At 41.5% G+C, this 26,138-nt stretch overlaps 1 protein-coding gene across 3 annotated transcripts in view; it reads right to left on the bottom strand.

Annotated features, from left to right (window-relative positions):
• syt1a (synaptotagmin Ia) overlaps positions 1-26,138 on the bottom strand; it is a 207,134-nt gene that overhangs the window by 94,116 nt on the left and 86,880 nt on the right. For 2 of the 3 annotated variants that reach the window (XM_005740862.2, XM_005740864.2), the window contains exon 3: positions 18,776-18,856. The gene's annotated coding sequence lies outside the window, so the exon portion shown is untranslated. Of the gene's footprint in view, positions 1-18,775; positions 18,857-18,957; positions 19,058-26,138 lie in introns of those variants that run through there. The other variant, XM_005740863.2, reaches the window with a different exon arrangement.

Here is a 26,138-nt window from a genome sequence, read left to right as displayed (position 1 = left end):
ACTTTAAAGCATTATCTATGCACAAAAGACTTTTAACTGATGAGACATAAGCAAGGCTTGGCACAAGCTATCTCCGTTAATGCTGAGGACCATATAATCAAGCAGCATTGTCGCTGGAATGGGACCCTCTCCTGCATGATCATTAGTCAAATAGAGATGCAGGGTTGGAGAGCAGGCAGGTTTACTTCTCTTCATTGTACAGATTTAGAAGAAAAATGGCATGCTATATTATCTTTGCTGCTGTGTAATCATCTTTGAAACGCTCTCCCTTAAATTATTGAAATATATGTGGATGACAGTTCATGCTGCAGTAGGAGAAAAGTTGTATTAACCAAAAACCACAACAGGAAGGGCGAGACTAATAAATATTTTCCAGTTTCAAACTGCTTAAAGACAGTAACCTTGAGCAGAAAGAACAGTGCAGGATCGAGGTCAAAGCCCTAACTTTGAGAAGTTGTCTACTAAAATTATAGGGGCCATTCTCTATAATGACTGCTCCGAGGTAAACAGAATTAATCAAGATTACTGGACAGGATAGCTTGAAGGTGGCTCGCTGTAGGGAGACAGAAAGGCTGAGACTCAGCATTAGTCGTGAGCTTAGATAAATAGGTGATTTATAGGAGCCATTAATAGTGAGGGGCAGCCCACACATCTCATTACACAAGTTAGATTGTTTATAGCTGGTAAAGAAGCTGTGCCTTCACTGCTATGAAAGAAGATATTCAATCATAAGGTACACTTGATATAAAAAGGTCAAACTGACGCAAAACGCTTAAAATAATTCAAAGAGAAAATGAGGAAATCTTGCAAGTTTGGTGGGATTTCATCATCTTATGACTTGGCTTAAGGCGAACAGTCTCAAAATACCCACCCCCATGTTTGATCATGTTTATTGTATTCAGCCATCTGCAGCTGATAACCCTTGACTGAACAAGCTGTTAGCTATCCCACGAGGGAGTGTGGAGAAATAGCCACACTTGTTTAGAAATGACTTTCCTGTAAGAAGCCAGTACTGCAGGCGATCTACAAAACTGCACGGGACATGAGGGTGAAAGTCAAAAACCTGCTCAGATTCCAGACATGATGTCTTTATTTCTTTTAATTAGATGTAGAAACAGCTTATGCGGTGACAAGGATCCCAAGGCACTATTTCTCGCATTCACTTTGTTTTCCTGGCGGTGACATTTAAGGCACAGAAAAACAACGGTAAACTTACAATCTGAGCAAAATCTTACCTGCCTGACTCTATCCTGTGGAGAAAATATACAGTGCGAGCGCTAAGCTAAGTCATCGATTAAAAAAAGAAAGAAAAAAGAGAGAGAACACCCAAGAGGGAAACGGCACTACCACGTTTGTCGCTGCCGCCGCCGTTCAGCACCAGCCCGACGCATTCCTGTGACATTTAGGGGAATTAGGTGGTGTTAGGAAAAATGACAACCGCTTTGTCTCCGTTAAAGAGCTTAGTCGAGACAGAGTTTTGTTTAGCTCTCATACGATGCTTTGAAAACACAAAGGAGGTGGCACTTGAGTGCACCACTTGTCAAGGTGAAAATTTGTTGCCATAACTCGCTGCTACAGAGTCTTTCAGTTTAGGGAAGTGACACTAGAATGAAAAGACAGACAGAGTGGCTTCATTTGTTTTTACGTGACGCTAAAATCAAACTTCAGGAAACAATAGTGAAAATGTGGATGTTTTAATGAATATCCTAAGTTAACGAAACAAACATCTGAATATTATAAGCAGGGATTCTTTTTGAAACAGTGTACATATTCAGATATCTTGGTCACTGGATTGCAAGACCTGATTTCTTGAATTTCTGTCTAATTGGACCTCGTTCAGCATCCTCCAGTCTTCCAGATGTCTCACGGCTCCTCCATAAATCTCCTTCTAAATTGTCCAGAATTTTCATGCGAATGAGGGTGTGTGAGTGGGTGTTTGCCCTATTCTGACCTTCAGCTGTGGGCCAACAGTCCAGACCGATCATGCAAAGAGAAAACCAACTGCCAGCCCTGTTTGGGCTGCTGTCAGGTGTTGACAACCTGCATAAACATCGAGTGAGGAGCGTGGCTCACCTGAGGGGCAAAAGCCAGGATGAATGATCTGACGAGTCACTCAAATGAAAACAAGTTCACTTAGGCTAAATCTGTCCTATGAAGCAGGAAGTGTACGTCCACAGTGGTTCCACCAATGAGATAGAAGTGATGGGTAGTGCTGTGGGTGGGGCTAGATATTCTTATGGCTTCAAAATACACTAAACTACTCCTGTAGCTTATAAAACATTTGTGATGTCTAGTTTTGTGTTATGCCACCTGTAATATACATCTAAAGCTCTCTGGTGGGTTTCTTGCATTATTCTTAAGGATATTTGGCAGCACATCTTGGATATTTCTCCATCCTTCCATGTGCATGCATGCAAAGCCTGAGGCAGACCATGCTACAACAAACATGACATTGATCAAATCAGACACAATATCAAGAGGAGGAACTGGGGCAGAGACGGGTTGCAAAGCAGCTTGCAGAAGCAAGAACAATCATCAGCTGATAGAGGACGATATTAAAATCAAGTCTACTGGCTTAACTTGACTTCATGGCTTCAAGGTTTTTCACAACTTTCTGTGCTTCTAACTCATTAAAACAAAGCACCAAATGAAAATCGACATCACTGATATAACCACTGTTTATTTCACTGATCTATCATTATTGTCAGTTGTTTTCCATCAACGAGATGAGTTTCGAAGTGATCCAATCAGAAGTATTCGCCTGGTGCAGTAAGGTTAGATGTACACATTTGATCCGTCCCTGGGTAACAGTAATCTTGGACCCCTGTATTTGTGTTTGATGTCAAGGAAAATAAGATGCTTTGTAGCTATTTGCAGCTTGAACCAATAAACACAAAACAAAATGTTACAATTTATATTTAAGTCAGCTGAATTAACTTCAGCCGTGATGATAAACATGATGCTATTCAATCAACTAAAACTAGATTAAAAATAAAAGAATTTAGATGCTTAAACTTGAGTTGTTTTAGTCAAAGGGATATGACTGAAAGTAAATACAAATTTGCTGTCAAAATTGACCCTGGATGTAACAAGAAAGTGAAAAAAAAAAGTCAAAAGATTAGGTAGCTACTTGGCTGCTTACTAATTCAAAAGGGGTGCTCAAAGCAGGCACTTGGCTGAGATGCACTTCCTGACACAACCCCAAAATGATTTGTGTCTCCTCCCACAATGGAGGCAGGGATCTTTTGCTTGTTAAAAAAATGTCTAAACAATTACACTATGGAGCCACTTCTGTCAAATAAGGTAACACAAATTAGTTTTTATACACGCGGTCCAGTGGTGCAAATGTGCACAGTCAACCCACTACAAAAAGCCAATCCTGTGTGCTTAATCCACCTATTTTATTTGAATATGCTTGTTTATCACCTTGGGACTCCTCATATTATATGATGCCTCAAGGTTTCTTAAAGTAGTTAACATTCAGTCTATAATATGTGTACTTTCCATAGAAAAACTTCCCTTTGTAACACTGTGAAAACTCTGACCTTCCTTCCATCCATTTTGATGTAAATCAATTGTATCCCCTGTAAAGAGAAAGCCTATTTGGGATGATTGACACAAATATGATTGGTCTATTACCCCATCAGTCATGCTATTAAGGTCTGCCATTATGAATCAGGCTTGATAGTTTGTGATTGGACACAAATGCATGTTGGGCTCATTAGATTTTACTGTCCCCAGCAGATCTGTACAGATCCAAATCAATGAACTCTGCTCTCTAAAAAGACTACGACTGATGTGACTTTTGGGGGTCAGTGTGATCCCAACTTCCCCTTAAATCGCTCGCAATCGATTATTAACAGAGAAAGGCAAGTTTACCTGTTATTAAACAGTTTGGATCCTTACACACTTTCACTGCTTACTCACACAGCTGCAAGCATGAATTATTTAACAAGGCAAGCTATAGTGACCTGTAGATAATGTAGAGAGCTTCAGGGCTTTATGTACATTACCAAAGACAATGAATCCTGGGCATCCTAGTCTATCGTGTAATTATGCATGCAGATGCTGATTTTCCTCAAGGGGGAACATTGTGTGCCTGGCCTCTCTCTCCTGCCCCCTTAGAGATATGACAACACAAGAGGAAAAGCCCACACACACCTACAGCGACGCACAGTACACCAGAGAAGGACTGTTGCCCTCCAGGCATCTCTCAGTCAGTACACAGAAAAACTTCATTACGGTGAAACAAATGTACCCTCAGCAGCAAATCTCTTCTCTTTCACAAAGGTCTGGGCCGGATTGAATTATACAAAAAACGGACAATGCTGCTTAGTCCACCAGTGGTTCTGGATGAGACCCTTGATGTGTGTTGAAAGCCCAGACAAGCTCTAAAACTCATTTGGTCTGTAAAATGTGCTTTTGATGGTTTCCCTGAGAAACAGTGCACGGCTCGCAGAGCGGGTGTGTATTTTCTCAGAAGCGTTTTGCCATGCCTGACATGATCCTATTTTGAATGGTCCGCTGTGGTAATAAGGTCATTTGTCTTGTGCAAAGGACAGAGGATCTATAGTTGTCATACCCTGAGCTGGAGACAAATGTGAAAGGGCTAATTCTGTGCCTGTGAAAAGAATTCATGCAGTAAGCCCTTTGTTCTCTCACTAACAGCGTGAGATGAAAAAAAGAAGAAACAACTCAGTGACTGGAAATAAGAAAGGATGCAATTAAAACCACACTGGATGTCTTTCATTCACTTACTTATTAATCACGTTAATAACAATACAAATCTTTTTCGATTTTCCTATTCTAAATTATAATCAAATATAAAGTCCACGTTCTTTTGTGTATTGTGTCATCATGCCCTCTTCACATTGTCTGTTTTGTATTTGCTGTCATGATGCCGTTATGATGCTGGTTTTTCTTCGTCTCCTTCTTAAAAAATGAGGCACATTTTAGGGTAGTTTCAAAACGAACCTATTGGTCATCACTAAGGGCGTATCCTCACTCACACTAGGCAATCCATAGAGTGCATTTGACTCCTAAAGGCCAGCTCAACTGCTTCCCCAATTTGCGCACAAAATCCACAAGATAATTAATGTCACTGTGCTCTGCAAGAGAGCTTTTCAAAAGCTAGAGAGAGACAGCCAAGCATGAGCGAGGAAGTTAGATGGTGAGATAAAGTGACCCATGCCTAGGCCCAGATTGTTAAGTACAGTGTGAACGCAGGCCAGTAGAAGACTGGGAAGGGGAGGGAAGCAAAGTACGCTCTAAAGAGCCATTACCTGATTTACAAGCTCTTTTCAGTATGACTGGATTTTATCACAGATATCTAACTTCAGAAAGGTTAACACCTACAAAAACTACAAAATGTATAAACCCACTATGCACTTTGCTAGGTTTAAGTAAAATAAAAGTAGAACATACAATAAATCAGGGTGTGCTTTACAGTGTGGCTCCTTCATTACTGACAGTTTGCTAATATGAGAGCATCCAGGCAGCAGATCCACCTTTTGCTCTTAATGTGTTGCATTTTAACTACTATTTATTGACTATAAACACTGATTCTTCCATGAAAATCTATTCTGTATAAACTGCTAAAAAAGTTTATAAAATAATAAATAAGAAAAACGATTCCCTGCCATATGTGAACAAGGTTTGCTGTGATCGTGCAGGAAGTGTTAGTGTGTGCGTCTCCTCTCACTAGCAGGAATGTCCCACACAAAAAAAGAATCGTGTTGTGCAAGACACCAAGCTTTATGTTAAAATGGTGCGTGTTGCACCTCCGGGTGTACTCGTCCTGCTTCATCTTGTTTTAGTGATGGGATATGTGGTCGAGTACATGCTGTCCACACAAAGCACGCGACAAATGTGCTTCATCTCCTTCCACATCCTCCACTTTGAAAAGTGAAAGGCAGACGAGTCGATAACACTGTCCTTTTTACAAGTGCACGAGTTAGAAACAAAATGGGTAGTTCAGGCACTGCTTCTAATGGCTTTATGATCTACTCCGCTGCTGTAGTTATGAATAGATCCATCTGACCCTGCAGGCTGGCTCAGGTACAAAGCGTTTCTTCACGCCGCGTGTTTATCTCCAAACAGCCGAATTCCTCGGCGCGGTTTTCGTGTAATAATTTGCTTGGATCGAGCAGGAATGAGTGTTTTCACAGCTATAGTGGGAATCCGATTATCATACAGGGATCACGGTCGTCATGGAAACCAAGGATGGTGCACGGTGTTAAGCCGTCCCTTACACATCCGAGAACACTGGGAATTAGTGTGAAAATTCAGCTCCCTTAAAATAAAAGATGTGACAAATTCTGTCTTTCATAATAATAAGCGCATTCTCCGGCAGCTTAGCATTTTATTTGTGTTTATAGGCTCCATGTGTGGTAGGAGCACAATGTGCACTGTCTGGAGGCATTCCTCTGCCACCGTACGTCGCCACGATTTATGCATTCAATTAAACAAAGCATGAAATGTCAGAGCAGCATGTGTAAACTTTAAATTGGCTTTGAATGTGTTGCGGATAAAGCGCTGATACAGGTTATATGCTCTTAATTTTCAGGTAACCACCTGACAGATTTGACAGTGCAATTAAAACCATTTGAAATGAGACGCTGAGACATTGAAACTTGCTGACCTGGTGCTTGATTTTGAACAAACTCAAGCTTTTTCTATCAAAATAAGGCCTGTCTAAGGCCTTGTTTTCACTCACGCCCTGTTATTTCCCTCAATCAGACTCTCTTAAGCCACATAAGAGTTTCAACAGTTGTGTCAGTTGTTCCAGAAACCTGGAGAAACAATAGCTACTAAAAAAAATTATCTTTATCTGCTTTTTGTTCTCCTGGTCATCTGCCTCCATCACCCCCATACTTAGCATCCTACATTGCCACGCCAATCCTCTGGATTCATTCATACAGTTACTTCGTTGAAATTGCCAGAAACCCAAACAAAACAAGCAATAAGAGGCTCTAATGTAAGTGTCCTGTTAATCTTCTTTCATTACACCCTTGAATCTTTTCTGTGGTCTCCCTTGTTTCCTCCTCCCTAGAAGCTCCAAATTCAGCATCCTCTGTCCAGTATATCCACTCTTCCGTGCCCCAAACCATCTCAGCCTTCCCTCTCTTGCCTATCTTTGTCTCCAATTTTTGGGGGAGCCCCAGAGAAGTAGTGGTTATGTATTGAGCCTCCCAGGAGAGAGAGAGAGAGAGCAAAGATGAAGCAAAGCAGTGACCTAAAGATAAGCAAACATATAAAATAAATTTGTCCCACTACTCAGATGACTTTGGAGTTTTTGTGTGCTATTAATTGTAACCCATAAAGGCCGGAGCCTGACATATTTAGTCCAAATGTCAGTTTTTAAAAACTTTTCAAACATCAAAACCTCTAAGAGACTCAAAATTGAATCAGCAGCAAAAGCAGAAAGAAGCATTCTGCCATAATTCAATCAGTGGACATTGGTTAAGTAGATAAGGCCTGGAAAGTCTGACATTTTCATTATGCCGGATGAGGCAGATGAAGGCTGAAATCTTTTTCTTTTTTTGTTTTTTGTGAGGGACATCATAAAGAGGGAGGGAGGAGGAGGAGGGGGAGCGCAGGTGGATGGAGAGGCATCCAAAAAGATGGAGACAATGCTGTGAGGAGGAGATAAATGAAGCTGGAGTGGCTTGGCCACGTCAGGAGAGGACAGCCATCTGTGAGCTCATGCTGCAAAAAAAGCTTATCTTATTACCACCTCTCCTGAACAGTGAAAACTTCTCCCCCCCACCACCACCTCTCTGTCTCTGTCTCTCTCTTTGTCTTCCACTTTTCATGTCCTTACCTTCTGCATTTCTGTGACAAAACAGTGTAATAATAATCCAGTGTGGCTTGAGACTTAATTAGAGCCTGTCATAGCTTTAATTTACACTAGTTTATAAATGCAGATGGCAGTCCTGTTCATTACCCTCTCAAGACATTCCTGGTTCATAAATTGAAATTAACAGCCTTTGCCTGGAAATGATCTAGTTTGGATTTCCACACTGTGCCATCAGAGGTTTTAATTATGACTTTGGTAAAAAAAAAATCAATTATGCATGCAGCCACCCATCAGCAGTAAGGCAGAAAAATCACAACATGATGAGCGACTGAGAATGTCCGGGTCATCGTTACAGTGCGGCGCTGAGTGGTGTCGTGTGGCGCGCGACCGCAACCCTGAACTCTCAACCCCGCCGCCCGCCCCCGCATCTCTGCTTTGGGGTCACAAACAGTTCCCGACACACTCTCGGGTAAACACAACAACAAGCCACAATACACCCGCAACACACAACAAAAGACATGACTCCGAGCGCTGTCACCACTAATCACGCCGAGACAAAAGAGGATGCAGCTCAGATGCTGTGCGAGGGGTGTAATAATGTGTAGACAGACATGATAGGATATTTTCTGGGTGCTCGGGGACAAGAAGACAGCGCCGTTAAAAGGGATCAATGCGGGGATCAATAAAGTGGTGCGTACTGAGCATTAAAAGCAAAGAGGAGCTAGACAGTTTAAAAGCCAGATGACCTGACAAGGAAGGTCCTTGACCAGAAGAAGTGACGGGCCTCTCTTACAATCACAGAGCTGCTATCCTCTGCAGTGTTTCACTTCAGTGCTGAGCAGTTTACTTCCAATTCTGAGCAACGTTTCATGGGAGGACAGATGAAGGAAAGCTGAAATGTGTGGATATACATATATATGCATATGAATTCGCCAGGACCACTCACAGCACTGCAAGGCTAGATTCCCTCCTTAGTGCCAGTCAAGCTTACTAGAGCGTGATGGGGGCTGGATTGATTGACGGACTAAAGGGGAAAAGGCAAAGAGAGCGTGCAGGAGAAAACCCGAGGTCAGACACTGTCACAGATCTGACTGGTGCATCCAGGAAAAAAGTGCCTGGAGGGCGTAATTCAGCTCACTAAAAGCTCTTAAAACTTCATCTCCAGCGTTTTCCAGCCCCAGTCCAGTCAGGGCAAACGTATTAAGAATAACGGGACTGACATTGCATTTGGTCTCCAATTACAAAGCCATTGTAAACATTGACCTCCACTTTTTCTTAAGTTGCCAGTGTCTCTGTTGTATTACTTTTTGACTGTATCACATTTTCAAAATAATTTTAAAGAATTTAAATTTATTTAAATTCTTTAAATAAATTTAAAGAATTTAAATAAATTGTAGCAATGTAGCTACAATTTAGCAATTTCCATTTAGTGGACTGACACCTTTGGACAGTAAACACAATCACAATTTGTGTTACTGTGACAGAAGAAAATTAATATTTAAACCTGTTACATACCGGTTACGCTATTAATACCTGGCAGAAATACCTTGGATTCCACTAAATAAACCACTGGTTTACCACTCTATGTTCGATAATGAAGGAGAAAGAGTTTTCGGACAAAAACATACGGAGAAACTGTACAATATAAACATATGTGCATTTGATTCACGCATATAAAAAACTTCAGGTTTAAACTTGTGGCCCTGACATGTATGTCTGTAGAATTATGTACATATATTTGAGCCTGTACTGACGTTGATGTTGGTGTTTTAGAGCTAACTATCCTTATCCCCCCCGAAAAGGTTTAAACAAGACCAAATATCAAGGGTAAAAGAAGCCATTTCTGCCACATGACCACAAACCAGAAACTTCAACCTTGCTGGGAGGATTTTTAGTGTGTGAATAATTTTTTTCTTTAATACAAATGCAAATATTTTATAAGTAATGCATGAGTTAACATCTCCATTTTTAGGATCTATACCCCACTACTCCTGCTGCACATTAGCCAGCAGAATTATGTTGAAAGCACAGATAAACATCACAGTGCTGCTCACTGCCCCATGTCAGCCTCTGACTGATATTACAGATATTCAATACATGTAAGTAAACTGAAATGGAAATGGTGCACCACTGCATCGAATTATTAAAAAAAAAGAAATAAACATATTTTTTTAGCACTAAATGAAATCCCAGTGACTTTAAATAACATGACTGAATGGTCAAGATCCATGTCTCCAAATATATACAATAACCCACATAAAGCTGAATAGAAATGCTTTAAATAGCATGCTGTGGGATGATGCAACAAAATGCAAAATACCTGAAAATGCAAAACACGGTTTGCGGCGACAGACAGTTACCAAATTATTAATATGCTTTACCCAAGTAAAACACGCTATCTTAGCCCCTGCACTCACTCCCTAAAGACATCTTGGTCCTGAGGGTGAACTCTGACTATGCCGTGACTATTGATGGGACAGTAAATTAGCGAGGAGTATTGACTGAATGTCACACTAAGGCCACCATAATCCAACAGCTCATTCTCTGCATGAACTACGCTCTCACTGTGCATTCTGGGTAATTTTTTTTCTCCTCTTGGGGGTTGATCATATCAAGAGCCAGAGTGGTTATTTATACTGACAGTTATGACACAGAGAGAGACGGAGAGGGATGTCTGCGTTTGTTGGAGAGAGAAAGGCTCGGGTTACACAATCATTAGGATACTTTTTAAATGTGTGTTTCAGTGATGATAAAAAATATATATATAATCTGTTTGACTGCTATTCGGTCCCAGGTGGTTTCAGGTAACAGACTTTAGTGTGGAGCGGTGGATTTTGTTGATCTGGCTTAAGATGTTTGCAAGCACATGTTCCTCCCAAAAATTCAGTCATGACTTTTGGCAGCAGGTGAAAGTGATGACAGATGAATAATGCATAGGCTCATTGCGCTGTAGTTAATGACCGCGATCACACATTGCCATGTCACCTCTACCTTCTCAACTCATCTGAGAGCAGGTGATATGTGTGAAAGTATTCTTGTCTAAGTTAAACATTTCACTTGTGTTTCTCTGATCCCAGAAATTCGTAATGATGTGAACTGCGTGTGTGTGTGATGGTGGAGGGTGCGGTAACTCTTCAGAGGAAGTGCAAAGCCACTGATTGCATTTAGCTGCCTTTTCTGCCACTCCTCATCAAACAAATGCAAGAAAATGTGAATTTATACTCGCACAGGAGCCTCCTGCGTGAGCCACTTCTGTACTTCTCCCTGCCACAGAAAAGGAGAGGAGGAAAAAAAACCTCTGAAAGCTTTGAAATGCATCTGCAAGCTGCTTTTATCCCTCCCTCGGCCTCGCAATCATGACCGCATGAATCAAAATTGTGCGCATGAATACAGTGTTCATTTGTGGCGGTGTGTATTCATGCCAGTGCGCTGCAACTGCAAGCACTGCAAGACACATCTGTAATGGGATCTGTTTCCTCCATAGTGGGCCTCCTCGATGGGCCAGCTGATAGTACATTTCCAGGCGGCTATCTAAGATCAATGATGACCCTCCATTTACCACAGCCTGCTCTCCTTCAGCCCCGATGCATTAAAGGACAAAGTCGGGAGGAAATGCCAGATGTGCAGATAACCCCCTCCTGGCTTTTCTCTTTCTGTGACAGCCTTTTAACATGATAGATCCACTAATTTCTGAAAAACAGGATTGACTGGAAGGTCAAAGAGAGAAGGTGACACTACTGACCTCAGAAGAGAGGCTAAATAGAAATCCAATTTTTTTTTTAACCACATACTACATACATACAGGCTCGGTTTTGTCATTGTATTTACACTGGCTTGCAGGTTAAGACTTGGATCAAAACTAATCAACATAAGCAAACTCTTCTTCCCTTTCTTCATATTCACCAGGAAGGAAGCTCATTTTTACAGACATGATAGGGCAGTCACGGTCTGCAGTGCACGGTGTAATACTTCTTATAGAGTAACAAAGCGATATACAGCCAATATGCAGCGAAATCTAAATTAAAAATGATGCAAAAACTGAACATAAAGAAATACAAAAAAGTAGAAATGAAATAAATACAGAAATAAGAGCTATTAAGTTAAAAGCAGTGCAAGAATAAACATGAACACAATGCATAAAAGTAGATGCAATACAAATATGTCACAGAATCAACTGCATGCAGAATTTAATATAACTTAATATTAAATTGTGCCGTTTTTATACAAAAATAATTTCTTAATCACATTACAGAGTCAGACATGCTATATGTTGCTTTACTGACTAAAATACATGTATGTTAAATACATAGACTATCGGGATACGCTGATGCAGCGACTAACATCACCTTTTTTGACTGATATCAGTCGATGTTAGCTACTGTGCTTGATAATCCTTTCAAAGTAAGGCTGATGAGGAGCTGAAAGACTTTAAAGCTCTTCAGTTATTTATGTACAGTGTTGGGGAGTAATGGAATACATGTACTGGCGTTAAGTATTTAGCATACAAAATATAAGTAACCGTATTCCGTTACAGTTACTGTTTAGAAAGGTGATAATTAGAATACAGTTGAAATTGCCAGAAACAGGCTCTAATGTAAGTGTCCTGTTAATGTTGGTGGCTTCAGTTACACAATGGACCGGAAGCCAGCACAACAGAGCCAGCACTGCACAGGCAGGAATGCATTTCTTACTTAGAAATTCCGACACCACTTCATTTGCGCAAAATCTGACCTTCAATCCAAATGTTTGCCAGCGACCAAGCTGCTCTCAGTGTCAAAAGACTCGACCTCCAACCTAAAGAAGCATCTGGAAGTAAATTCCTTTTTAAAAGCTAACGTTAGCCTACCGCAACTACCTTGTTTTAGTTGTGGTAGCTACCAGGGTTATGTGCCACTTCATTATCTTCGATGTAGTATAGCTGTGTGATTTATTACTATTACCGAAAGTTATAGTTCATAGACAGCAGACTGTTAGACTTGATGGATAGAATTAACAACCTGCTAACTGCAAATAATCACGTGCAGTTCTGAACGTAGTCTATGAACTAACCTCAGCTAATGCCAGCTAACAATGTTAGCTCGGTGGCGAGTAGCCTTAAGTAATAGTAATCAATCACACAGCAACAGTACATTCATGTAGCTGTAAAAAGCACGACAATATATTAAGTAAATCAAAGTATTCAGAATATGTTACTCACATTGAATAACTTAATGGAATACATAACAAACTACTTTTTTGGGCCATGGAATACATTTTAAAAGTAACCTTCCCAACACTGTTTATTTATAACAGTTGTCTTCATTTCCTTGCCATGAAAGGAGGTTAACTAAACACAAAAAAACAACACAGACAGAAAAAAAAAGATCTGTATCAGCACTGCCTTTCGGTCAAATTAATATTTCATGCATCGGTATCAGCGGCAGCCCAAATTTCACAAATGTGCAAAAGACCGCAGTATTTACAAAGACTTTCTATGTACATGTTCATCCTTTGGGCTTGGGCTGTTTATTTATAATTCAAAATAATCTATAAATCCTTCACATCTGACCACAGATGTAAGATTTACTCAGTCTATGCCCTATTTCTAATCCATTAATTCAGGCTTTTAAAAGTTTCCATCACTGATTCGAGTTCATATAAAACCACATGTTACATGTAAAAACTTTTCGTTTTCTTCTATTTACTAAAAGTAACAGTGAAAATACAGACATGTAATTTTCTGTGTGAGCAATGGTCATAGAACTCATGGCTGTACACGCTCGCACAACGTTGCTTAAAAAGCTTCCCGACTATGACACAAAGATAGTGATGATTAACACAGCGAAGAAAAAAAATGTTTTCCCTCATTTCACATTCTGTCAAACACAAAACAAGCTCATGCTTAGTGCTTTAACTACTGAAAACCAGTGGATTGTTGCTATGCAACACTTAAATATGTTCGAGGTGCTACTCTCCCTTTACCTTTCACTAACCTGTACTCTGAGCGCTGAAAAAAAGAAAAAGAAAACTGCACTTTCTTTGTGCTGTCAGGCTTGGCCCTTTCCTCTCTGTAAATGCAGGTCTGTGGCAAATATGGAGCCTTCTGCGGAGTCAGAGATCTAGTGATAAAAAGCGGCTCCTTTTTTCCACTCAGCTCGTAGCAGACAGCATGCTGATTTACATAGTGCAGTGACAAGGACGACAGCTGCTGCCGTGTTCCGAGATGGAAAATATATCTCTGCTCACATCACAACCCTTCCTCTTTCCCTTTCTTCACTTTAACCCCAGTTCACATCAGCTCTGTATTTATATCGCCCACTTCCTGTCATTGGTGTTTCTGTTGCTCGACACCACTGTTTCCAGGTTAACGGTGAGATTAACAGAAGAGCAGCAAAATGACCCAAGCGCAGAAGAGAAGGGGGGGCGAAAACAAATGTAAGATGCACTAAATACAGCATGAAAAGGAGGAACTGGGTTCCCAAGTGGCTTGCAGGATGTAGCAAATATGCATCAGCTTAAACTGAATGCCCTGTTTGTCACTTTGCTAATAGAAGGTTTAGAGGTGTATCAAGTGAAATGACACTATGCTTGATTTTCAAGTCACGATTTTGGCAGTTGATTATGAAAACAAGATAAAAAGATTTTTGCTCCACATTTGGCTTCATTTGGATGATTAGTTTAAAATGCCTGGGTTTATTATTAGCTTTCCCAATTAGTGAACATGACAATGATGGTTCAGAAGACAGGGTGGGAGTGGAGTGGCCGGTGCTTTGCTGTCCACTGGTGATAAAAACAGCCTTAGGTCAAAGACTGGGAGGCTTTTATTGTTTCTCTCAGGGGGAGTGTTGGTGATGGGTGCTGGCTATCGTCTGTTCTTGGAGGACATGCAGCAGTGCACATAATCAATGTCATGCTGAGCCAGTGTACATGTATCGGTGTGGGCGTGAGCACATGTGGGAGCAAAATGCACGCCCTCTGATAGGCTAAGTCCACCGGCCTCTGTAGATCAGACGATTAAGTGCACTAAGATCCCATCTAACAGAAATAACTCATTTTCATGTCTGATTTCACACCCTCTCGCTGTGTTCACTGTTATCACACAGAAGATGTAAAACACGTTTAATTAATTCACGAAACTGTGTGATTTGCATTTTGCAGCGGCAGAATATGCAGCGCTGGTTATATTCAAAATATTATTATCAATTAATGTAATTAATTTTAGATTACACAATAAATCTAACTCGAGAAGCTGTGTTTTTAAAGTGCTTTGCATGCAGGTGTGTAAAACCATGCATTAAAAATCAATAAAACGGATCGATGAAGCCCTGACTGACTCATATATCACTTTTATTACAGCCGAAGCAGATTAATCAAATCACAGTGTTTTATAAAGTGAAATGAAGCATTTTGCAGTGGGAGAGGGTATTTTTCCTGTGTATTTTACACTAGGTGTTAGACAGGAAGATCATTGTAATCATTTAAAGGAGATCCAGCAGAGAAATTAGCAACATAATCCAGCTGATTCAAATGTAGCTTTCTGTCAAATTTAGCACAATATACACTTTTTCCCCACTTTAACATAAATTTCTACTATAAGACAACTTCTTTCTCTTTAAAAGAGTGATCAGGGAGTGCAAGGATATAAAATATCAATGGTTAATATTTAATGAATCTGTAAATATTTGTTAAAAATAGCGAATGTGATAATAAATAACGTGTTTAATATTGTATAACTGCCATGCTTTCATGAGGATAAACAGCCCATCACCTGCAGCTCCTCAAAGCCAGTGTAGCAACTTCTGGATTCGCACTGGATTTGAACCCTACTCTTCTAGGTGAAAACCCCGGAAGAGTTAAAGTTAAAAGGTGTGTCTAGAACCTGACCAATCAGTAGTCTTCCATTTACACTACAAGATCCTGAAGACATTGAAGCTATAGGAAAAAGCAAAGTATCCTCGACTCCAAGCAAACAGCGACTTGATACTTCTGTGATTTATAGTCAGTGTGGCAAAGAATCCAACACCCCATTTGTAAGCTTTGCCAGTGTTGCAGGACTTGTAATCGTTCAGCCAAACTACCTGGTTAAGTGCTACGCACTGATGTTGATGGACTTCAGCGACAGTCGGTACTAGTTCGTTAACACAAATTAAGTCTAGTAAATACTCAAACACTGTTGTGTCTGCGCCTCGCCGACTGTTCCCCTGCAACCAAAACACTGAATCTGTCATTCCTCGCACTATATTATCTAATCACCACATGAATAATCTTTACAAACAAGGCAACGTCCTGCATAATTTCCCTGCTCTCACACTGTCAGCTTGCAGCACATCCCGTTTTTGGCCATCACTCCGAAAGCTCCATTTTTCTCTGACTATGGGATCTGTCCACAGGAGGTGGTGCTGAAATTTCACCCTGCGCACAGGACCACTGTCCATGGTTCTGAATCAGCACCGCATGGCCTGAGCGCAGAGGCACAGGCTCCCACAGAGAGAAAAAAATAAGAATTTTGCTGGCTGGATGAACGGATGGAGCAGCTTGGACTTTGTCTCAGCTGGGACTGTCTGTAAGTGGCAAACAAGCCAGAGTCTCAGCAGGCAGGGAGCTCCACGCCCTGTTTGCTTCAGAGCTGTCACATGTGACAGCGTCATCTACAAAGAGATGGGGAGCTGGAGGTCTGAATACATCCCTTAGATAGACAGAAAAAATGATTGTGGCTAGAGCTAGGTCGGACATTGCCTGCCTCAGTAGAATATCCTAAAAAAAAAAACCAGCTGAATGTGTGACACAAAAGAAAGACAGCAGTTGCACTTTTTTGATGATCAAAAGCCTTTTCTGTTTTGTTTGGGGTTTTTTACATCCTGCCTGTGTTTTAAAATTCAGGCCGACACATTGAGGATGCAATTCCAGTGGGACGTTGTGTGAAAAGAACGGCTGATCCCTGGTCATGAGAGGCCAACCCCACTCCATCCTGTCTTTCCCTGGAGTAGAAAAGCCAGCCAATCAGAGAGGACGAGGCAATGAGTCACGGAGAGAGCAGACCGCATTCAGTGGACCGAAAGGAGCTGTCTGGCGCTCTGGGCAGCAAAAGCGGTAACGTCCATGGATGGAGCGATCCGCTCAGGTCTCCAACACACACAAACGTACAGGAGATACATGTGATTTACAGATAGGTTGGGATTTTTTTCTCTAAGTTTCAATTAATTTAATGTAAAGAGTAAAAAATTTCCCTCTTCCTTACCATAGTTTATGACTCTTGCTCTCTCTTTTATGAGATTTATGAGAGAGTTTATTACTCTCAGATATTACCAGCCCTCAATAACTCACAAAGCGCCCACTGTAACGTTGCAAGGTTGTGTGAAGGTCAGCATATTGCTTACTTCCACAACTCAGGCTGAGCTGTGTTAAAGCTTTGCAATACTATAGCACGGTACCTGACATTCAAGGCTAAACAGCTGTTTAAATAAACAAAAACACAGTGAATAGGCCATGTGAACGAGTGCCTGAGACGCTCATTAACTATTGATGCGAAGGGAGCTCTCGCAGTCAGATACGTAGCACACAGCACAGGCACCTACGTGCAACACACACAGTTGTGAAATCACATGACAATGCCAGCGGGTGTAATATTTTCCCCAAAAAATGATTAAATTATTCTCAAAGTGAATTAATCTTATTAAATAGCTTCCATAAATTACTCATGATCTTACACATGAATCAAATGATAACAATGGAATGAATATGAGAGATGAGCAGGTTTTTCATGTCCTCTACTGGACGTACAAATCCATTTTCCAATGAGCCACAAAGGCGCTGCGGATGTGAAAAGAATTTATTGGACCTTGTAGGAGAATAAAGGATTTGGAAGGTGATGGGAAAATTTAGTAAAACCCAAATGTATTGGTTTTGAGCCTGAAAAGACTGGAGCTTTGTGCTGCCTTGTTCTAGCGCAAGACTGACAGACGGGCACTGTTTGAACCCCCACAATCTGCCAACTTTCACCTCTTTCATGTCTACTGTACCTCAGCTCGCGTGGATGGATGGGTGGAGGGAAGAATTCGAAGGAAGAGAGATCGACTAGTTCATTTCACTGGAATCTGGGATAATGAGGCCAGAGAGAGCGCGAGAGAGAGAGGAAGAGATAAGGCACGACAAAGGGGAAATGACAAACGGCGGGGTAGGCAGCACGTTGATTCGATTACAGCACAACTTCTCATTAAACGACATAGAAAGCCAGCCCTGGGTCAGGAAGCCACAATACTAAATACATAGTGGATACACCTGCTAAGAGCAGCATGTTTGTTCTCTTGGCTGTAGGGCAGTAATGGTTTCCTCTGACTGTACCGCTGCCACCCTGAGACAGCCGTTGATCTGAAGCTCAGGCTAACCCTCTGTGGGAGTCTGCTTACTCCCCCTCACCCAACTCCACCCCACCCCACCACCATCACAACTTAAAAATGTTGAAGCACACCGAACAAACATTTTGAGCAGTACCACAAGAAAAACTGATTCCACGTGTAGAAAGTATTTACCGACCCACTATTAGAACCACAAGCACTTTCTCCAATATTAGTCTAATCTTGGAAATATGTTTTTTTTTTGTTTTGTTTCCCTTTTTAGTAAATCCTGTCAATGTAAATCTGACATCCTGTCATCCATCTGTCACCCTGGATAAGCCCTTGTCAAAAAGAAACGGCACCTCCTACCCTTCCTCCTCCTCTTCTCTTCCTCTATACGACCTGACTCTTCCAATCACTATTACAGTACGGAGTCCTCAGAGCCATGTTTGCTGACACGCTCAAGCTCACACACACGCACACATCACAGGCAGCGTGTTCTCTGGATTTCAAGCGGGCATGCGGTATTTTTTAAAGCAGCACAGCAAAGCGGAGCTCCCGTGCCTTTTTGACTGTAAAAACATGCCGTCTCCATCTCCACGCTGCGATTCTCCACTGTTACCTTTTTGTGAGGGGAGGAAACAAAATAAAAGACATCTCTTACCTGGCAGCACGCTGTCTACCCTGGGTCCTCTTCACAATCCCAGGAAGGGGTTCAAGTTTGCAGCGCGAGCTCGATGTGACACTTTGAAAAGAAGGGGGGAAAAAAAGGAAAACCAAAATAAGTGGCTAAAAAGCAATGTCCCCCTTTATTCTTTCACACACGACGGCTCAAGAAGCACTCACGATCATACACTTGAACACCCAGTTGACAGCTCCGGCAGGCGAGCAGCTCACTGTTCCTTCCCTCCCTCTCCCTCCCTCTCTCTCTCTCTCTGTCCCTGACACTAGCCTCCTCTCTTCCCGCCCACCTACTCCAGCCCCCTCCCCCAGCTTCTCTCTTTTTCCATCGGTCTCCTCACTTGCTCTTCCTCTGTCAGACAAAATGCACACATCCCCTTATTCTCTCAGCTCACTTTTTTTTTTTTTTTGACATTTCCCCCCACCCACTCACACGCTCTGCTCCGTGAAAACAAATATCAGTCGGAGGTACTATTAGATGTGCATTTCCACATGCCATCTACAAACTTATTCTTGTTTGATGAACCATTTCAAAAGATATTTTCTCTCGGAATAAGACAAAGCCAGTCATGAAAGGCTAATAACATCAGATGGTGGGATTAATGAATAATGCTAATGAGGCGTTCATACTGTATACGATTTAGAGTCCCCACTGAGAGCCATCCCTTAATTCCCTCCCGCCCTCTCAACACTCGTTCCCCATCTTGCTGTCTCACTCCATCTATCCCTTTCTCTCTTCAGGTCTCACTAGTGTATCCGATGCTGCTCACGTCCCATTCTGCAGACAGCTAGTCAAGGGCATTCCCAGAGTAAGTGTATGCAAATGCTCTGCCTCGAGGAGCTGCCTCGTGTCCCCTCGACACTCAGCCGGACCAGATGTGGCACATGGCTCTTCCAAGGAGAGGGCAGCAGATGCAAAGGCAAAGGAGAGCCAGCAACAGCAATCTTCTCAGCAGTCGTGACCTCGCTTCAGTGGACACATTGAGGCCGACGGCACCTGAACTGATACTCTGAAATATACGAGAACCTAGGCTGACTTCCAGCTTTAGTTTGAGGGCAAAATAAGATAGAAAAGAGCCCTACACTGACTGAAATATCTGATAATATTTCTGAGTAATATAACATATGATACTAAAATGTTACGTGTTAAATGCTTTATCCATTTCCACTTTTATGGTCATTAATAATTCATTGTTTACTAAATAGCTCGTCAAAATTACACATGTACAAGCTATGCTACATTCACTGCCCTGCCCCTTTGTCAAAGGTGTCAGTATTATGGTGGATAATGTTAGTTGAAGTGATCCTGGGACATGTTATATCAGACAAACTGTGCCAGTACATTTACCGGTACCCATCCCTAGTCATGATACTTGGCCACATCCAGTGATTTGGGCTGTTATGGCATGATGTCTACAGTTTTGTCATCTTTTTCTTTTGCTTCTACACAAAAGTGGCCCATAAATGGAGCAGCCTAAGTGATCCCTCTATTTCATCATATGCCATACATCCTGTCACACCAGCCCTCTGCATGTCCTCCTTCACTACATTCATTAACCTTCTCTTTGGCTCTTTTCCTTCTGCCGAGCAGCATTAAACATCTTTAGCCCAGTATATCCCTCCCTTCTCTCTTACTGTCTTTCTCCTCTCCTCTTCCTGTGTCTTCAGACTAGCACACTTTCCACCAGCACCCTCTGACCAATCTGATATGGAAATTTTAATGACCTCCATGCTTTTGCTGGGTTTCCTTCCTGATGCAACCCTCCCCCTGGTGCTTTGGACTGGAACTAAGAGTACACTGGCATGTGACACTGCATTACTGTACAAGTAACATTACAACCCAGACATAAAAACCTCCTTTTTATGTGTTCACATGTGGAATCAGTGACTAAGAGTTCCACGCCTCCCTGTTATGTTCATCTGCACTTCCATCGATAATCAGCCAGGCGCTCCTCTCCTTAACGGGTCATGTGTCATCCAATCATCCTCACTCAATGAAATCCTTGAATCCCTTTAGTGTTTCCTTGTTTTGTCTACAGATTAATAATAACACACGTGAACAGTATCCATTTTCTTCTCTGCAACAGATCTGCTACATGAGCTGGGAGAGCAAAGGAAGTCTGCAGCAAACTGTAACTCTGTGAGATACAGTATGTTTCTGCAGGCTTGAACAGATGTTACATGTGTGTGCAAGTGTGTCTGTGTGTGTCTGCATATGTCTATGGAGAGACCCAGTGTGTGAATAAAGTGCACAGGCTGATAAAGCACAATGAGACACATGGCACTGCTGACAGCAGCCCACACACACACACACACACACACGAGAGCTAACAGACATATAGGAGGGACAGAGGCAAAGCAAACAGGGAGTATGTGTTAATGATTACCAGCTAGCACCCTGCCTGGACTCAGGCACAGCTTCTCTGTACATAAGCTTTGGTTCACTGGTTCTGTGCGTTCTGTGTGCGTTTCTTGTATTGTGTAGCTGTGGGGGGATCGATTACTGGGTAAGGTGATGTGGCCATCGCAGATTTGCAGCTCAGCAGTCTTATGGTTCGACCCTAATGAGAAGAAAGGGAAGTACATTCATGCTGAGCTGTGCAGGCCATCCTCTATGGAGAATATCTGTTGTGTAGCTCAACCTAGTGTCCTAAACACACAGGCCAGCACTTCAGAGGCCACTCACTATCGCAGCTAGGGGCTGGAAATTGTAAACCTGAAACACGTCTATGCTTATCTCCTTGCGAATGTAAACTGGCTGGAAGTAAGATAATAGTTTTGGCCAAATAATTTCCCTGAGACAGAGAATAAACATTTGGGTAAGTTTATATAATGTGTATGCAGTATAATGAGTTGTTTTAAGATTAAAAATGCCCTAAACGGGAAAAATGCAGGCAGCTGTCAAATCACTGCAGCTTAACTGAGAGTCTGGGTCCAGATTAAGGCCCTCTGTTAATGTCACTGAGCCCCAAAGGTACAGCAAGAACCACCCAGACACTGAAAGACCAAAAAAACCTTTGATTTGTAATGTCTGCACATCATATTCTGCAGGAAAGGAAAAATATTTCCTCTACTGAATTTTACTGAAACTTTACAAGTAATGGGGGAGGCTTCTATTCAAAATCCACTAAGTTCCCTCCTTATTTAGTTTTGCTGGCACTGGTCTTGCATGTACAGCTGTGAGCTGGGAGAGCTGGTTGATTGGGTTTAACAGCGTCAGACGCCAACCTTGAGCCTGTTTTTTTCAGAATATGAGGTTGGCAAGGTGGAGTAACTAACAATTTTGTGATTCGGGAGACCGTGATTCATGTCCAATTTGGATTTCAGTTTTTTTACATTTTGTTTTGCTGCATTTTCACTTCAGCCTTCACTTGCCAGGTATATTTAAGAATCAAAAACAGGCTTTGGTTTCTGAAAGTATTGTGGCTGGGACTAAATTATACCCCCTGAAAACAGTAACCCTGCATGCTGAAAATTTATGCTTACCCATTGGGTTTAAATGTGATGCCAAGGGGCCTTTACAAGCGTCCATATGTAAGTGCTTAGGAGCGAGAAACCTATTTCAATATTTCCATGACCCGCTGCACCGCGGCACTGACGCCAAAGGACACAATGTGTTTATCTCAGGACAAAATGGCAGTGGAGCCAAGAAGTGGCTCCAAACGGCCAGTCAGAATCCAGACTCAAAGCTCGTACATGTAGGTTTTCAAATCATATGCAAGCCCTACACAGTTTCTGCACCATGTTCATACACAATATTAAAAATTAAATTAAAAAAAAGTCAGGATCAGTGCTAGCCATTCACATTGAGATTTTATAATTTAAATTTTATTTAGGGGCCACCGTGGCTCAGGGGGTTGGGAATCGCATCTGTAACCGGAAGGTCGCCGGTTCGATCCCTGGGCTCTCTGTCCTGGTCGTTGTGTCCTTGGGCAAGACACTTTACCCTACTTGCCTACTGGTGTTGGCCGATGGCGCAATATGGCAGCCTCGCTTCTGTCAGTCTGCCCCAGGGCAGCTGTGGCTACAACTGTAGCTTACCTCCACCAGTGTGTGAATGAATAGTGGTATTGTAAAGCGCTTTGGGTGCCTTGAAAAGCGCTATATAAATCCAATCCATTATTATTATAAAAAAGGTCAACTCCCTCCAAGCCCAGTCTAAAACAAACATTGTGTCCTCCGCTCTCGAAGGAAACTTTCATTACCTCTGGTTTTGCACAGGTTGATGGAAGTCACCCACTTCAACATTTCAAAAGAAACGGGCAGGGAATATGAAGAGGAAAACTAAGAGTGAAAGTCTTTCAGCCCAGGAACCCGTCAGTTCAAGCGAGATTGAACAAGAAAGGAAAAGCGAGGAACAGAGATCAACAGTGTGAAAGAGGAAGAAGAAGGGCGAAATGGCATTTAGAAGAAAAAGGCGGTGAAATAAAAGGAGATGGGTGAACAAAAAGGACAATTTCCTAAATGTCACGGGCATTTGAATGGTCACCTTTGGACACAGCAAATTACGGGTCTTATTCAAGCGCTGGATGTGAAGCAGTTAGAAGTAGCTTTTGTAACTCATCTATACAAACCTTAATCACTAATTTGTTCTCTCTTCCACATAGCTGCCCTCAAATTTAATTGCAACGGAACAACAATGTGATGATTAAAAGTGAATACCATAAAAAATTATTCAGTAATTCTTCATGTTTCACATTTTTGATTGATATAATTAGAAAAATTGTTCTCCCACCAAACAACTGCAACTCTAGTTGTCTAGTAACTCTAGTTTTTGGGTGAATTGTGATCCCCAGGTTATTGTTTCAGTAGCTCAGTATCTTTGGAATAAATTAAATGCATGTAGGTATATCTGTGTATTTGTGATACCTGTTTGTGGATGCATAGAGGCATTGGTACATTGCCATGATAGGAATCATGCGGTTACATTTTGGATGAAAAACAAGGTGACCGCTGGACTTTCTGCTTGCCCACAGCCATGAATTCAATTTAAAAATCATCATTGTCTGCCCTTGGCAGCATATGGTGCTTCTTCCAACTCCCAATTTAAAGTTTCATCACAGGAAACTTGCATTTCTGAACTTTATGAACTGATCATTCCTCTCTGGTCTATCGGCTCCAGTTATTCCTAATTCATCCAATCACTGCACGCACTTATGTGTCTCGTCACATTCAAAAGGACTACTTTTTTTAATTGTCCATCTTACTGATTTAACAATCACCCACCTCCTTCGCCCCAAACACCAGAGGATTCAGGATACAGGCAGAGGATCCCCTAAAGAGAGCTAAACCAGCCTCAGCCACACTGCTCAAGCAATTTGTGCCAAAAAACACTCTTAACACATCAAGTCATCGCGGCTGTTTTCTTGCATCCTCCGCATATTTTTTTATTCAAAGTTGAATTTTTGGTCAAATAAAGATTAGCATCAACGGATTAGCAAACTCATGTTTGTCTGGCCTTTGATGGCCCACCTGCACTGGCTCTGCACTGCTTTACTGGAACTGCATGCAAATGGTTTGGTTCATAACCATTTAGACAGGGTTTAAATTCCCCAGAAATCAGATTTCGCTTTGCCCAAGTGAGTGAAATTTGATAAGAACAAAAGGCAGATGTCATCAAGAATCCCAAAAAAAGAATCAACAAATGATTTTCTTCTTGAAATAATCATTGAATGTAATTTGGTACTAGCATGGATTTATTGAAGTGTAGCCTAAAAAAGATCTGTGGTAAAGGATCTGAAGGCCACTGATAACACATTTTTTCATATCTAATCTCATTTTCATGTGTACGTGGTCCATTATGCTAAGAAATGCTTAACGTTTCCCACAGTCACGATTTCTGTTCTGCACCTTCAATCACAAAAATGGCACCAGTGACTAACAATGACACCGACCTCTGCAGATATTAGACTCATTCTGAGGAACTGGCACAATCATATTTTTTTCCCCCTTTAACGCATTCAAGTTGTACTGCTTTGACCCACCCAGACTATCCAGTGCTAATTCTCTCTGCTACTGAGGCATGCATTTCCAAATGGAGTAAAGTAGCCCTAATTACAGCTGATGTGCTCATTTAATCTCTCTCTCTTTCTCTGTCTTTCTCGGATTCTCTCCCTCCGCCCATCTCTCTCCACCGCAGGCAGGAAGCTGCCACGAATCACTTACAGCTTTATCGTCGGATAAGTGGCTGTTCAAATATGAAGCTATTCAGAGAACTCCTTTCAGTACACACAGGTGCTTCCTTTCAACGCCACCCGGCTTCTCTCGCTCACATGCGTGCGTCAGATACTGTACACAAACTCCCACCTACACACAGATGTACTCACGCAAACATACAGGGCACAACATTACACACAGAACACCTGCTAGGGTCAGGAGCACATGCCAGTGTCACTGAGGCCACGCAGATGTTTGGCTGCCATTTGAAGGTACAAGAGGTCCAGAGGAAAAATGACAAACTGCTGTTATCTACAAATTTTCTATTTTTAAATGTCAACTACTGCAGTGAGTCTTAATGTTAAAGGAGCCATCTTCTTATGTTTGCAATAATTAGCCACCAATTATATATACTTATTCCATTAACTGCCGTTCAGAGCAGCATATGAAGGACTCTTGATTTGTTTACAACTTTTTAGGCCAACACTTCTGTACTGTCCATTTATTTGGGGTTAAGAAAGTTTGTTTTTGCTCGTCTTCTTATTAAATTTCTAGTTATTATCCTGTCAAGTTAAATTGTGACAGTGTGAATTTGACGTATTGGAACATCTCTCCGGTGTCTAAAAGCCTTCTCTGAAAACAGGAACTCAGAGTATCTGTCAAAACTCCATGCATCCTGTTATTGGAAAGTCAATCGCAATCCAAACAAACAAATCTTACGCATGGAGACTAAATTACAATGTAAAATGTTCAAAACATTTTCAATATTCAAGTAACTGGCAAAATATAAAGTTTTCATACAAATGAAAACTGCAATATGTTTAAAATTCTACTAAGAAATATTGCAGTATTAACTAGTAGTTCAAATCTAGAATGTATGACATTAAAGCTGCAAAAATCAGGATTTAAAGTGAAAGAGAACTGTCCCTAATTAATGCAGTTTCTATTAATTCTGTGCATCTTCATCGAGGATTTTAGCATTCTCCGCTAATGGTTTACACGCTAGTCTTTTGGGTCTCGCCAGCTTTGTTTCCAGATTCATGATCTGGCTATTTTTCAAAAACCAGAGGGTGAACCCACTGTAGCTTTTAGCGACGCAACAGTAAACATTTAGTGGGTGAAGAGCCAGAAGTTTATCTTGACTTGTTAGACACCGAACCAGAGTCTCAGCATCCACTGAAGTGTTGCAC

Source organism: Pundamilia nyererei, unplaced genomic scaffold (genome assembly GCF_000239375.1).
Source record: "Pundamilia nyererei isolate P.nyererei 1_Seehausen unplaced genomic scaffold, PunNye1.0 scaffold00104, whole genome shotgun sequence".
Lineage (NCBI taxonomy): Eukaryota > Metazoa > Chordata > Actinopteri > Cichliformes > Cichlidae > Pundamilia > Pundamilia nyererei.
This window is presented reverse-complemented; position numbering and strand designations above follow the sequence as displayed.